This window comes from Adiantum capillus-veneris, chromosome 1, assembly GCF_014529385.1.
Source record: "Adiantum capillus-veneris isolate H3 chromosome 1, ASM1452938v2, whole genome shotgun sequence".
Classification (NCBI taxonomy): Eukaryota; Viridiplantae; Streptophyta; class Polypodiopsida; order Polypodiales; family Pteridaceae; genus Adiantum; species Adiantum capillus-veneris.
Genome location: NC_140931.1, coordinates 40,932,179 through 40,946,040, shown reverse-complemented (window position 1 = coordinate 40,946,040; position 13,862 = coordinate 40,932,179). Strand labels below are relative to the sequence as shown.

General features: G+C 42.7%; 1 pseudogene; it reads left to right on the top strand.

Moving 5' to 3' along the window:
• The first annotated feature begins 13,321 nt into the window (after nucleotides 1-13,321).
• LOC147464591 (large ribosomal subunit protein eL34z pseudogene) lies at nucleotides 13,322-13,647 on the top strand (annotated as a pseudogene).
• The last annotated feature ends 215 nt before the right edge of the window (nucleotides 13,648-13,862 follow it).

Below are 13,862 nucleotides of genomic sequence, written 5' to 3'. Positions count from 1 at the left end.
TAGCCCTTGGAAGGATGACATGGGGTTCACTTACCAAAGTCTCCAATCCTCCCAATCTACCTGCAGACGAGACATGATTTATTTCTCTCACAATGGTGATTGGGTGCCTTCTTCATTGCTCATGCAAGTCCTCATGAATGAAAAGTCTCTCAGATCACTTTCCTCTGCTTGGAACCTTGGTTTTCCTTCAAAAGAATTACATCAGCTACAGGGTGCCAAGGAACTACTTATCACCTACCCAAATCTATTTAAAAATGCTCACTTTGAAGCTCTGCTGTTTGGGGTTGTGGAAGAATTGAGGCTAGACATCATCAAAGAAAAGAATGTCTCGTGGAAAAGATTTAGTAAAAAAATCCAAATTGCAATCAAGAGAGTTGGACCAATGCTCAAAAGGGCTAACAACCATGCAATTTCAATCTTCAAATCTAGATTTCAGGAGCTAGGCCAAAAGAAAATGCAAGGCAAGGCCTTTGACACACCCCAATTCTCTCATAAGTTCACAAACACACTTTCATATAACAAACGTCCATTTGCACACAAAACAACACCCACACCCTCTTGTCAAGTTTAACACTCCATATATACTTCACAATTTATTTATCCCACCCCACACACAACACCTCTATCTCACTCCCTCTCTTTCCACACGTATGGCTCTCGGGGGACACACACACACACACACACACACACACGCCAACATCAGAACACAAAAATAGAAAGAAGGAGAGAAGGGGGACACGGGAAAATGATAGCCAAAATGCTATGGAAGCTCAACCATTCAAAGACCTCTATACAAAATTCTCTTTCACAACACTTTTGGCTTGTCCTTGCCACTTTGAGAGAAAAAAGCCACTAAAAAATCCAAAAAGGTCCAACTATAGGGGGGCTTTTCATTTTTGGTAAGCTCTCTCATTCTAGACACATGTCCGAGTCCTTTTTAGAAGCCTTGCATGGTGATTTTTTTTCCTTTGGGAGGGTGTAATGACCTCTTGTTCACTCCCTTCTCTCTCTTTCTCTCTCTCTCTCTCTCTCTCTCTCTCTCTCTCTCTATTTCTCAATCTCTCTCTCTCTCTCTCTCTCTCTCTCTCTCTCTCTCTCTCTCTCTCTCTCTCTCTCTCTCTCTCTCTCTCTCTCTCTCTCTCTCTCTCTCTCTCTCTCTCTCTCTCTCATGTGATACCACCCTTTTCGTGAGCATTAGCAAGGTCTCTCACACGAGGGGTCTTTTCCTCTATGCTCAACAAAAGGGGAGGGCGCTACACCCCTTATGTGTGAATTAGCCACATATGGGAACTACCAATAGGAATGACCACCAACGCTAGCAATCATCACTGACGATGGTCAATGCCAGCCAAAGGCCACAACACCATCCCTCGCACAACGCTCCATGGCATGGAAGGGGGAGGAGCCATATCTCCCCTTACTCTTCCTCTTGGATGCAGGCCAAAGAATGTTTCTGTTCATTATATATATCCCATGAAACATGGGGTTGACAATGCATATGGGATAATTCTTTGCCACTTGGAAACTTCCCATGAACACCTTCAAGTGTTTCAAAAAACCAGTCAAACTCCACAAAAATATCCTTATTTTAGTGCCCCTTTGTACTGCTTCCATTTTTTGCTAGAGTGTCATATGAAGAGCTTGTAAAGCCCTAGGAGAAGTCTATATTATTATTTTTAAGCCATAGAAACCTCGTCACATTTTGGCAAATCGACAACCATGGACGTTGGGCCCCAAAATGGGGAAAAACCATTTGCAGCTATAATGCACCTGCCAAATGCCAACTTCCAACTTCAATATCTCAATGCTCACAATTTTGATTGAGAAACCATTACTTTTTTCTAGATTAAAATGCTTCGTACTACCTCTTAAATCCTTGGAAAGCTTGAAAAAACACCCAAGGGTATGCTTGCCGAGGTGGCCAAAATGGTGTAGAACTAGCCCCAAGCAAAATTGTCCATATATTGACTGTTTGGAATCCGATTGGCAATCTAGAAAGACTAGCATGCTCCATAAATTGAAAAAACTTCAGCCCTAGCATCACACATATATTCCAACCATCATGTTGCACCCGTCCAATCCGGTGAGGATTTACAAAGCACTCCTTTCTTCAAACTACCATATCTTGAGCTATACACTTCCGATTAACAAACCGTTGGGACCAATTTGTATAGCACTTGGAAAATCACCTTGTGCACTTCCATTTTTGTGCTTTAAACTCTTCAAGAAATCGCCTTTGAGAAGCCCCATAGTAGAGGCCTTTGGCCAACAAAACCTCAACATGCATACACCTTCGGTCCACTTGTGTACCCTTGACCTTCCTACTTGGTTTGCCACCCTAGTATGATCTTGTCAATTTCTGTGGTCCTACTTTGTCCCTTTGCTAGCACAAACTCGCACTCACTTTAGTTGCACTATCATTTCCCAACTCACTTGTTGAACATTTATGTTTAACCACAAAAGATGTTATTGAATTCGAATCTACACAACTAGAGAACACTTGAGCAAACATAAAAAAAATGCTATTATATGTATAGAGTATAATTCCTACTATCTATATCTCTTGTCTAGGTGGGTTGCCCAACCCTTTCCCTATCACTTGATGCTCAACTGGTACCAACTCTCTTTCAAAGTACAACTTGAGGTGCACACCATTCACCTTGTGTTTGAGATTTTTACCATTTAACCTTACCAGATGTTGATAAGTACCGTTGGGAAAATCTTGCAGAACTTTGTACGGCCCCATCCATTTCTTTTTGAATTTCTGTTGAAAGGTGTAGTCAAGATAGCTCTCATATTTCATCACTAAATCTCCCTTCTTTATCTTCTTCTTCGGCAAATGTTGGTTGAACTTCGTGATCCTCTTCTCCCCCTGGGAGAAGTATCGTTGGGAAAAGCTTGTTGAACTTTGTATGGCCCCGTACACTTCTTTTTGAACTTCTTTTGAAAGTTGAAGTCAAGATAGCTCTCATATTTCATCACTAAATCTCCCCTCTTTATCTTCTTGTTCGACAAATGCTGGTTGGACTTCCTAATCCTCTCCAATTGCTGATTCACATAAAAATTTGCAGCGCTTTGCTGTCCATATTCAAAGCCACAAGGTAAGTAATCCTATCTTGAAAAACATCTTGATGAACTCTATCAACATGCCACATACCATTCAATGCTCCCAAATGGACATGCATAGGAAACACATCCTCTTGGTCGTAAACTAACTCATATGGAGTGATGTTCTATAAGCCCATAAATACTTTTCAAGATAAACCTCCCATGCCTTTACCTACTTGTATGGATACTTGGTAAGGATAAGAATTTTGAAAATCTATCCATTGGCACTTTCAACCAAACCATTGCACTATGGATGATGTGGTGAATAGAACCTATGTTGGATACCAGCTTCTCCACTAATGTACGTACCAACTTACTTCAAAAAATTGACCTCTATCATAAATTAGTAGCCAAGGAACCCAAACCGACAATAGATACAATAAAAAACAAATTGAGCCATTGTGTGAGTCTCTACCTCCTTACATCCTTTGCCTCAACCCACCTCGTGAGATAGTCAATGGCCACCACCATATATTTCTTGCCACAGCTGACTTGGGCAGTGGAAAATAGCCTCCAAACCCCCACTTCTCAAATGCATTTTGAGCTATAATAGCCCCTGGCGACTGTGTCACCAACCATGTTCCCCCATGGTTTGACACTCATGGATGTCTTGTACCGATAGTGCACAGTCCGCACTATAGAAGGACACCAAAAACTAGATCTAAAAACAAAGAAAATTACTTAATCTTTGCCATAATGTTCGCTTTCTTCATGACACTGCTCCAAAACCACACCAATTTCCTCCTTGTAGAGGAGCTACCTTAGCACTCCATCTCGACCTTGCCCAAGTTGAAAATTTGATTTCTTGATCTTGTTCTCCTCTTGCTAGTCTTTGGATGCTCTTTGCCTTCATACACCTTCTCCTTGCCCTTGCAATCCGTAATCTGCCATTCAATCTTCGTCTCCCTTTCTCCTTGTGATCTTGTTAGCCAGAACATCCACATCTTTCTTATCCACACTGATAATATTAAACTTGTGAACTTCATCATTACCTGGTGGAGCTAGCAATATAGGATTCTCAGTTTTAGGTTGCTCCCTATGACCATTGAATGCTCCCTACCCTGTGCCTCTATCAAAAAACAGGTACATACCTCCACTATCCTTGGGTGGTGTTGGGTTTAAGGGCCGTGGCCGGGTGCCCGCCCACCCACGGGACTATTTGACACCACCTTGCCAGGTGGGATCTACAGTCCAACATCTTCGAACGATGTGGACCGTCCATTTATTCTCAAGAATAAAAAGATTCTGGCCGGTTGAGCCCTTGCAACTCGAACCCACCACCTACACAACCGGAGGCCACAACTCTCCCATTAAGCTATCGCGCCCCACTTGAAATGGAGGTGTGAACATAGAATCATATAGTAAAAATGACGGGGTGGAGATCACATGGTGTTCACTTGGAGATCACTTTGGGATGGACTGGGTCACACTGCAATCACTTTGGGATAGTCGTGGTCACACTGTAATCACTTGGTAATGGGTGGGGTCACAAGGTGATCACATGTTGATTGGGATTCACATGGGGATCACTTGGCGGTCACTTGATGTTCACATCAAATTGACTTGAGGTTTACTTTCATTGTGATCACATGGTAATCATTTGGAGATTAAACCGCCATCGGACGGTGCAAAACCGATCCCGCCACCCCCAATCAATAGGGACCGTAGATCCCACCTGATAGAAGTGGTGTCAGTTAGTCACGAGGCCCGGCCACTTACTCATTGTACTTTGTTCATAAAGGCAATAAGGAGGAGAGAGTATATTACTCTCATGCTCCACCATACTGGTGTCTACTATCATCTTCCCCTTCCCCTTCTCTCCATCCCTTTTCTTGCACGATCCTCCACCCCGCGCGTGCAGTGATCCTAGCTCAAGAACTGGAGCTTGAAGCTCTGGAGAGAAAATCGAAGGCAACCAAGGCTTGCACTTTGGAGCAAATTGGTACTGAGTAGAGAGCTTGGGTGACTTGAGCAAAGGAGGAGCAGTGAACAAAGCATAGCTTGGAAAGCTTGCACTTGGGAGCAGTTCAATTGAGCAGGGAATTAGGTTGTCATAAACCTTGAGAGCCAGTGCATTTTGAGTAGCAAAGGCAGCCAGTACTAGGTCACGACAGCAACAGGAGAGGAGAAGGGAAAATTGGCAGCCAACCGCGAGCAGGAATCGCGAGCAGGTCGTAAGCAGGCCAAAAACACACACACTCCCAGTTGGGTGCCGTGAGCGAAACCAGTGCCGAGCAACAACAATTAAGGTATTTAGCTGTTTGAGCTACAACGAGTAGAGCAGGAGATCGAAAGCTGGGAAAGCTGGCTGTCCCGGCCCCCCCCCCCCCCCCCCCAACACACACACACACTCCTTTCTTGCCCAAATCCTGCTCGTCAGAGTCTGCAGCTCGTCAGCCTTTGCCAGCCTCATCACTATATCACACGGGCATGGTCAAACGGGATCAATGGTGGAGGAGGAAAAGACGACGTGCGTCAATTATGGACCATCAGATTTGAAGTTACCCCGAATTTACTAATTTGCCCCGAATTTACTAATTGGTCCACATTTACAATATGACATAGTCGAATCGCCCATATTTCAACGTACGCATGAGGGCATAGTGGTTAGTGCACATGGCTCGTGGTGGGGAGGTCGGGAGTTCGAGACATGGGGTGCGGATCGACCCAAATTTACAAGCTTGCCCGAATGTACTTTTCTTCCCGAATTTACCAAACGCCCCGAATTTACCAAATGCGCATCCGACGGCCTAGATCATCTCAACCGTCGATCCCATTTGAGCATGCCCGTGCGAGATAGTGTGGAGGCTTTGCTGGTAAAAGAACTTTAAAAAAAAAAAAAACAAAGTGGCTCACACACTTTATGTGTGCAAGCCCCCGTTCCCACTGTTGAGCCTTGACAGCCCCCTCCCCAATCCCGAGTCTTACCATACATCGAGTGGACTTTACCGAGGAAATAGAAAAACCGAGCGAGACTGTGTGTATGTGCGCGCGTGTTTATTTATGCAAACTTGTCAATAGAGAAATCTCTGACACCTTTGTAGCATCAATCTTTGTTAGTGGTGTACTTTTCTTTGATGGTGGTTGGTTGCCAAGCCATAGTTCTACGATTCCCCTCCCAAAACAAAATCTTTTGAGAAAGGGACTCCAACCAAGGGTTTGCAACAAGCTCTTCTTCATTCTGATGGTTGTGATTTGTCTCCATATCAAATCCCACTCCTTCATAATGGCTTTTTAATAATAATAAAAAAAAGCTACTATTGTATTGAGCAAAGAGAGCAGTGATATTGAAAGACTATTTAGGGTACCTATCACTTGTGCTTTCTCCTTTTGACATGTGTCCAAAGAAACAATGAATGCTCCCTACCCTTTGATATATCCTTCACTAGAAAATGTAGACTTTAAAGAACTAACTGCATCATATCTCAAGCCTCAAACTCTTGCGTGTGGAATGAGCCTTCATAGTGGCACATGATGATACTCAAGGAAACTAAAAACTCCAGTTTTGGACAATATATCCTCCCTTTTCTTCATATGTAATGCACTATCATCCCCATCAACAATACCTGGTCACATTTCTAGTCTTGTTTCAAAGGGAGCTATCTACCATGGGACTTTAATTGGTGTTTCCTCCTGTTTTAACTCATGTAGAGACCCTAAACCGATATCTTGACTATCATTGTCATCTTGAAGCTCTGTCTCTGTGACCAAATCAACTCAAACTAACATGGTCACTCTACATAGGCAAAGAATTTGATGCATTCTCACCACATCTTCTTGAACAACGTTTAGATAAATATAGATTCGTACATAAAATGTAATATATAATTAAGTTATGCAATTATTTTGCATGAGATAGACACACATCAATGTTATCAATTGAGTGATTGTAATGATGCAGTTACACAAAAGACATTGAAATATGATCTCTAGATGCTATCTTGTTTTATTATTGAAACACACCGCAAAAGCACACACCATGCTTATGCGGTATGCATTCTAGTAGCGTACAGGATGAGAGTGCAAAGGATTCCTACTAAGGATCAAGATAGGAGGAGCATTCCCCTCATTTGGTGCCCAAAACCTTACTATACTAATGTGGCATGCTTTCGAACATTGTATGAGCAAAGAACACATGATGAGAGGAGGTGCGGAATGAAGCCCTCTCGTTTGGCACTCGATTTATTGTATCCCGCCAATGCGGGATGCATAAAGGCACTTTGGTTGACACAATCAGACATTGAAAGCTAGCACCATGGCAAATTTGCATGCTTAATAATGATGGTGCTTGAAACCTTATCACACCGATGCAACATGCGTAAAGGCACATTGGTAGCACAATCAGATTTTGATGTAGCTGCCATTACTAGGTTTCTCATCACACTTAGGGTTAGCCGATAGTGAGCTTTTGCAGTGAGCTACACACATGTTGACTAGCAAGGTGGAGAAGACAAGTGTCATTATCATCATCATCATGAGAGCCACTAGACCTCTCTCTCTCTCTCTCTCTCTCTCTCTCTCTCTCTCTCTCTCTCTCTCTCTCTCTCTCTCTCTCTCTCTCTCTCTCTCTCGTCCACCCGCCCCCCCCCACCCCCCCCACCCTCAACCCAATTTGTGTGTGCTAGCTAGCTTGTTTCTCTCAAATGATGAGGCTAGGTTGGTGAACACATGCTTCACTTGCTTGACTTACGTTACCTGTAAAGGCCAAGCTAGGGCATCAATAAAAGAGGCATGCCATTGCAACAAAGTAAAGCAAATTTTGGCACACTACTAATGCATTTAGTATGCGCTCCGTGCACAGGCAACTTGCAAGGGCCAAAAGAGGATCGATAATAGAGGTGGCCGCACATCAGAGCAGGGGTGCGACATCTGAGCTGGAGAAGATATTCACAAAGATGAACTTTCAAATATGTACAGCAACCACTTAGTCAGCCTTCTGGTGGTCCAATTTCAAATATGAAATGATGGTTGGGATCTATATGGAGAGTATGTCCTAGCAGTAAAGTCACAAATTGCAAAATATGTCTGAATCACTACTTTCTTAGTCTATCGTCGCGATAGACTTACAATTTGCTCAACACAAGTCAATTCAAAATTGTGACTTCACCCTTGAGTTCCAGTTACCCTCTATAGCCTATCCCTCAAGTTTTATGAAGTTTGGACACTTGGGTTGGGTTTTGGTCCCATTTTAGTATTTTAGTCAGAGCCCGATTCTCTATCTGGGCCTTAGATTGACTTTCAGTGGTCTAAATGCCTTGAAATTTGGTGTGTGTGCTGTATAGGCTCTGATAAAGCTCTCCCTAGGGGAAATTTGGAAGATATGGTCCTTAGCAGCAGTTTCCTTAGTCTATCGCGATAGACTGGCAATTTTCTCCCTTTTTAGCATTTTTCTCAAGTTTTCTCCACAGCTGGTTCAGCCTCTCCTTGTGTAGTGCATTGACAAAATTTGGTACTATTTAGACATTTGGTCAAAGCCTTCTTGCCCTTTTCTCTTAATTCAGACTCTAAAACACCAGTTTGGAAGTTTTGTGGTCAAGATGGTGTTCAGTTTCACTCAATTTTTGTGAGTACCCTTGTATTGATGTGTTAAACCCGTGGTATAAAGGTTTTTTCCTTGTTGTTAGTCAATCACCACCTTCATCAGTTTATCGCGATAGACTAGGCAGAGAGCAATGGGGATTTAATTTTTGTCTGTTTTTGCATAGTTGTGTTCCCTGTGCCCATATAAGTCTATCCCCCAAGTTTTATGAAGTTTGGACTTATTTTGACCTTAGACTCAAGCACTTAACAAATTTCACTCTTCTATGGTAATTCACAACTCAAATGCACTTGAAGTGATGCAAATTTGATGACACTTCACCTTAAACTTGTGAATATCAGTTGTACCACCTGACACAGTCAGTTTACCCTAGGCTAATGGTTATATCTCTTCTTGGCCTCTTTAGGTTCAGTTAGTGTTTTCTTATGACAATCACCTCTTTCTTTTTGTTGGTTTTGGTCGCAATTTTTATGTTTTCTCAAGTGTTGGATCATAAATTTCAATGTCTACTTTTTTCACCCCCTTCAAGGGTATATGGTGTGGGTTTTGCTTTCAAGGCAAGCAAACAGCCTTATTGTTGCTTCTTTTTTGTTTGTTTCTTGCGTTTTTCTACTCTATTTCTACACAAGTATAGCAAGCACTCATAACCAAAAACCATAACTCCACATTATCCTACTTAACTAAATCTAACTAGTCGTAGACCCTCAGCAAGACACAGGCTTCCTGGCTATCCACTAAACCTCAGGATACTCTATCCTGGATCTTATTCTAAAAGTTTAAGCTCTCTCTAGTCAAAACTAAAGTAAGCTAACCATCACACGAGTGACGTAGATCTCCCTACCTAAGGTCTTGTGTCCCCGGCAACGGCGCCAATGTTTTAGGGCTTAACTACTCCCCTGTTCATACTCACAAGCACGACACAGACAACATACTTATCATCCGATGACACGACTAACCCGTAGGTGCACGTAGGCAATCTCGTTAGCTTGTCAGGCTGAGACCAATCTACACATACGCACTTTTATGATGCATCAATCACTAACCCTGGTAGAATGCAACCCACTCTATCCCTAACATTCTACCCACTCTATCCCTAACCGCTCACAACACCGTTTACACTTCCAATGAACTCGGAATCGCATCAAACCTGGTAGGCACCATCCTCTCACTAGGATATACTTACCTATAAGTCTAATCTCACTAGATTTGAACCCTAGTTATCTCGAATACATTCGCGATAGACTAACAGGTCATAATCCAAAAGTGGGCGAAACTTAAGTTCATGAGTATCTATGTGTAGCTAATCTCTTTCTCATTCCATAAAGCACTTGATTGTTGAAAACAGACACTGTTTGTGCTACTTACAAACAAAACAAGATCGAGGAAGGATCGATCGCGAACACCTCGAAAATGTGAATGCGTGGCGTGGGCGCGTAGCTCTCGGAGAGACTACCGCGATGGTGTAGTCACGTTGTGAATCCGGTGAGGGAGAAGCGCGTAGCGAAGAGGATAAGACTCTCTCTCTCTCTCTCTCTCTCTCTCTCTCTCTCTCTCTCTCTCTCTCTCTCTCTCTCTCTCTCTCTCTCTCTCTCTCTCTCTCTCTCTCTCTCTCTCTCTGACTCGTACGACACAGGATTAATATTCAAAAACAATCTTATTCCAAAATGGTTCTAAGGTGACTTTTATACTTTAGTCACCTTAGCTCAAAAATGTACATGGGGTTCTGTTACTCATTATTACAAAGTGGGAACAAATCTGAGTACTGACTAACTGATTAATCTTTACATGACCCAGACGAATGGATCAAAATGATAAGACGTCTTTGACATAAAATGGGAATTTGATATGCTTTACAAGATGGCCTCATTACAACAGTTGGACAAATGGGGCTCCAACACTCGGCTAGAACAGAGAAGAAGTCTCTCTCTCTCTCTCTCTCTCTCTCTCTCTCTCTCTCTCTCTCTCTCTCTCTATATATATATATATATATATATATATATATATATATATATATATATATATATATATATATATATATATATATGTGTGTGTGTGTGTGTGTGTGTGTGTGTGTGTGTGTGTGTGTGTGTGTGTGTATGTGTGTGTGTGTGTGTTTGTGTGTGTGTGTTAAAACTCTCAGAAAAAGTTTGCACCTGTGCGCACTCTTTTAGAGAGGTCAAAAAAAAGTTCATGCATGTGCGCACTCTTTTAGAGAGGTTATTTTTTATAGAGAGAGAGAGAGAGAGAGAGAGAGAGAGAGGACTCTGAGGCTTCTTTTGAAAGAATGGGGAGGCCCTCAAAGTTCAAATCCTGACAGTAGGTCGAGGACCGTAGGACAAGTTTTCTCAATGGACGAGTACTACTTACTGTCCATTACTTACCCACACGCCTCAGCGTCAATGCAGCTGTCTAATATCTCTCTCGAGTCTCGGCCTCATTAGGAAAGAAATGGACTCATTTTTTGGCCTTTTAGTTCTAGTGAGAGAATGCTCCTTAGCGAATAGGAAGAAGGCTAACGTTACTATGAAAAAACCATTTTTCTCATTTTGAAAATGTCCATGAAAACCATTTTGGTGAAATGGTCAGTATCATCAGAAAAGTAAGGTGCTTGATAATGACATCTTGCACAAGCGCCGAATGCCTTTTTATGACCCGCTGTTGCTATCCAAAAAAGTGAAATACTTGTACTTGTGTATCTCGCACAAGTATCAATCACGTGTTTATGAAGTACTCGCAATTTAAATTCGAACACATCGTACTTGATAGTGATTGATAGGTACTATTTAAGACTATGAAGGAGTCAGAAACAAGCGAATATAGGCCCTTGAGGGGTCTCTGGGACCTCTATTCGCTTGGTTCCGACCTCATGAGGCCCTAGGATTAAGATATAGCATTTTTTAAGCCCACGGATGCATTCGAAACATCCAAAAACCTTAGGAAAACTCTTTAAAACGCTGAAATCTGACGTCCCTAGCTCAAAATATAGCATTTTTAAGCCCAGGGGGGTCTCAAGGGCCTCTATTCGCTTGGTACTGACCTCATGAGGCCCTGACCTCATGAGGGGGCTCTCAAGGGCCTCTATTCGCTTGGTACTGACCTCATGAGGGGGGTCTCAAGGGCCTCTATTCGCTTGGTACTGACCTCATGAGGCCCTGACCTCATGAGGGGGGCCTCAAGGGCCTCTATTTGCATGGTATTGACGTCATAAGGCCCTGGGCTTTAAAATGCTATATCTTCCGTTAGAGACGTCAGATTTCAGCGTTTTAAAAAGCTGACCTAAGGTTTTTGGACGTTTCGGATGCATCCGTGGTATTATTTTTGTATTTTGAAAACAACTCTTATGTGTTTTCTCTCATCGCACATCACATCACTCATTAAGATTCACATACATGGATTTTTGTGTACACTTAAGTTGGGCTTTCGAAAAGCATTTTGTACGAACATGCATTTAAGTGATTGAGCAAACTTTTACATATGTACTATGAGAAATAGAATTCCAAAAAAAAACTTTTTCATTTTTCATATATCCTCTCTCTATGCTGAGTTGGTGTTTCTTACAGGGCCCAAAATTGAGTCCAAGTTTCTCCTAATGGACATTGTCTGTCATGAGAGTCTCTCTCTCTCTCTCTCTCTCTCTCTCTCTCTCTCTCTCTCTCTCTCTCTCTCTCTCTCTCTCTCTCTTTTAAACGCCGAAAATAAAAAACCCCTTTTAACCCTTCAAATGCCTTTGGACAGCAAAATTGAAACGAGGTGAATACTAAAAATCACTCGAGTTGTCAAGTGTCATCGGCAAGAAGTCGACAAAGAGTACAAAGTTACAAACAAGAACAGAATAGCATCCCCAGGTATAGCTACTCATTCTTCTACACGCTACCTTCTACTTGACAGCTTGTGTTTTGCAATCAAAAGTTAATGTCTACAGACCAAGCTTGGTTCTGCGCCAATGCCTCCTCTTAGCATTGTACCTAATAGTGTCGTTCGTCCGCATGCGGATCTAATGCGAAATCGGCCAGTTCTGTCTCTGATAATTCTTCGCAAGCTTCTTTCTTGTGAGAAGGAATCTTTGCCGCCTCAGAAGAGTCGATGTCTCTCTCTATAAAAGTCTCAGAAAGAGTCTGCGCCGGCGCACGCTCTTTCAGAGAGGTTATTTTTAGAGAGCTCCTCGCCCATTCCTCTCAATCACAAGCGCGAACAAAACACCCAACAAGGTAAAACTGAGAGAGAGAGAGAGAGAGAGAGAGAGAGAGAGAGAGAGAGAAGAAGAAGATCTTGCAGCTTTTCCATGGCCTTGGAACCTCCCTATTGAGCACAGTATCACATTTCACGGCCGCCTTGTCGGATCTCATTCATTTTAAGTCCATAGGTGCATTAGCTGGGTTTGTCATTGCCCTTGTTTGCACATGGAAGTACAAGAAAGCTGTTGTTGGCACAAGAGGCTGGAGAAGCGCAAGGAAGCACAGAAGGGTGCAACCACTAGGCCTAGCTCATCAAGCGGTACATCGACATCTATTTCTCTTCAAAGGTGATAAGAATGAGATTCTCGTAGAGCTTAGCTTTCTATAAATTAAAAAAACCTCTCTGAAATAGCGCGCGCCGGCGTGCATTGTTTCTGAGACTTTTAGAGAGAGAGAGAGAGAGAGAGAGAGAGACTAATTTGTAGTGGCAGAGGCAGCTATGGTGCAGCGCCTCATGTACCGCCGTCGTCACAGCTATGCGACCAAGTCCAACCAGACCGCCGTAACAACTTGTGTTACAATATGCAAAGAAGCATGCACAGGGGCCGAATATGTGCAATCACTGGAAAGCGTATTCAAGGGATTCCACTTCTACGACCTGCTGAATATCAAAACACTCGTTTCAGTAAAAGGAAGAAGACGATCAATCGTGCATTCGGTGGTGCTTTGTCAGGAAGTGCCGTCCGTGAGAGAATTATCCGGGCTTTTTTGGTCGAAGAGTAGAAGATTGTGAAGAAGGTTCTGAAGATCTAGAAGTCCAAGGAGAAGCAATCTGGGAAGGCCCATGAAGCATAGATCATTAGATTTCGTGCCTAGTGTTGGCGCAGCTAAGGGTGCTGAAACTAGATTTTGAGAGATTTTTGTAATTTTTGCTCTCTCCTTTTCCAAAGGAAGTGTTCACAGTTGAGGTAATTTTAAAACTGTGAAAGAGGGCCCATGATCCATACCTGTGCAATAGAGAAGGGGTGTTTTAATGAGAG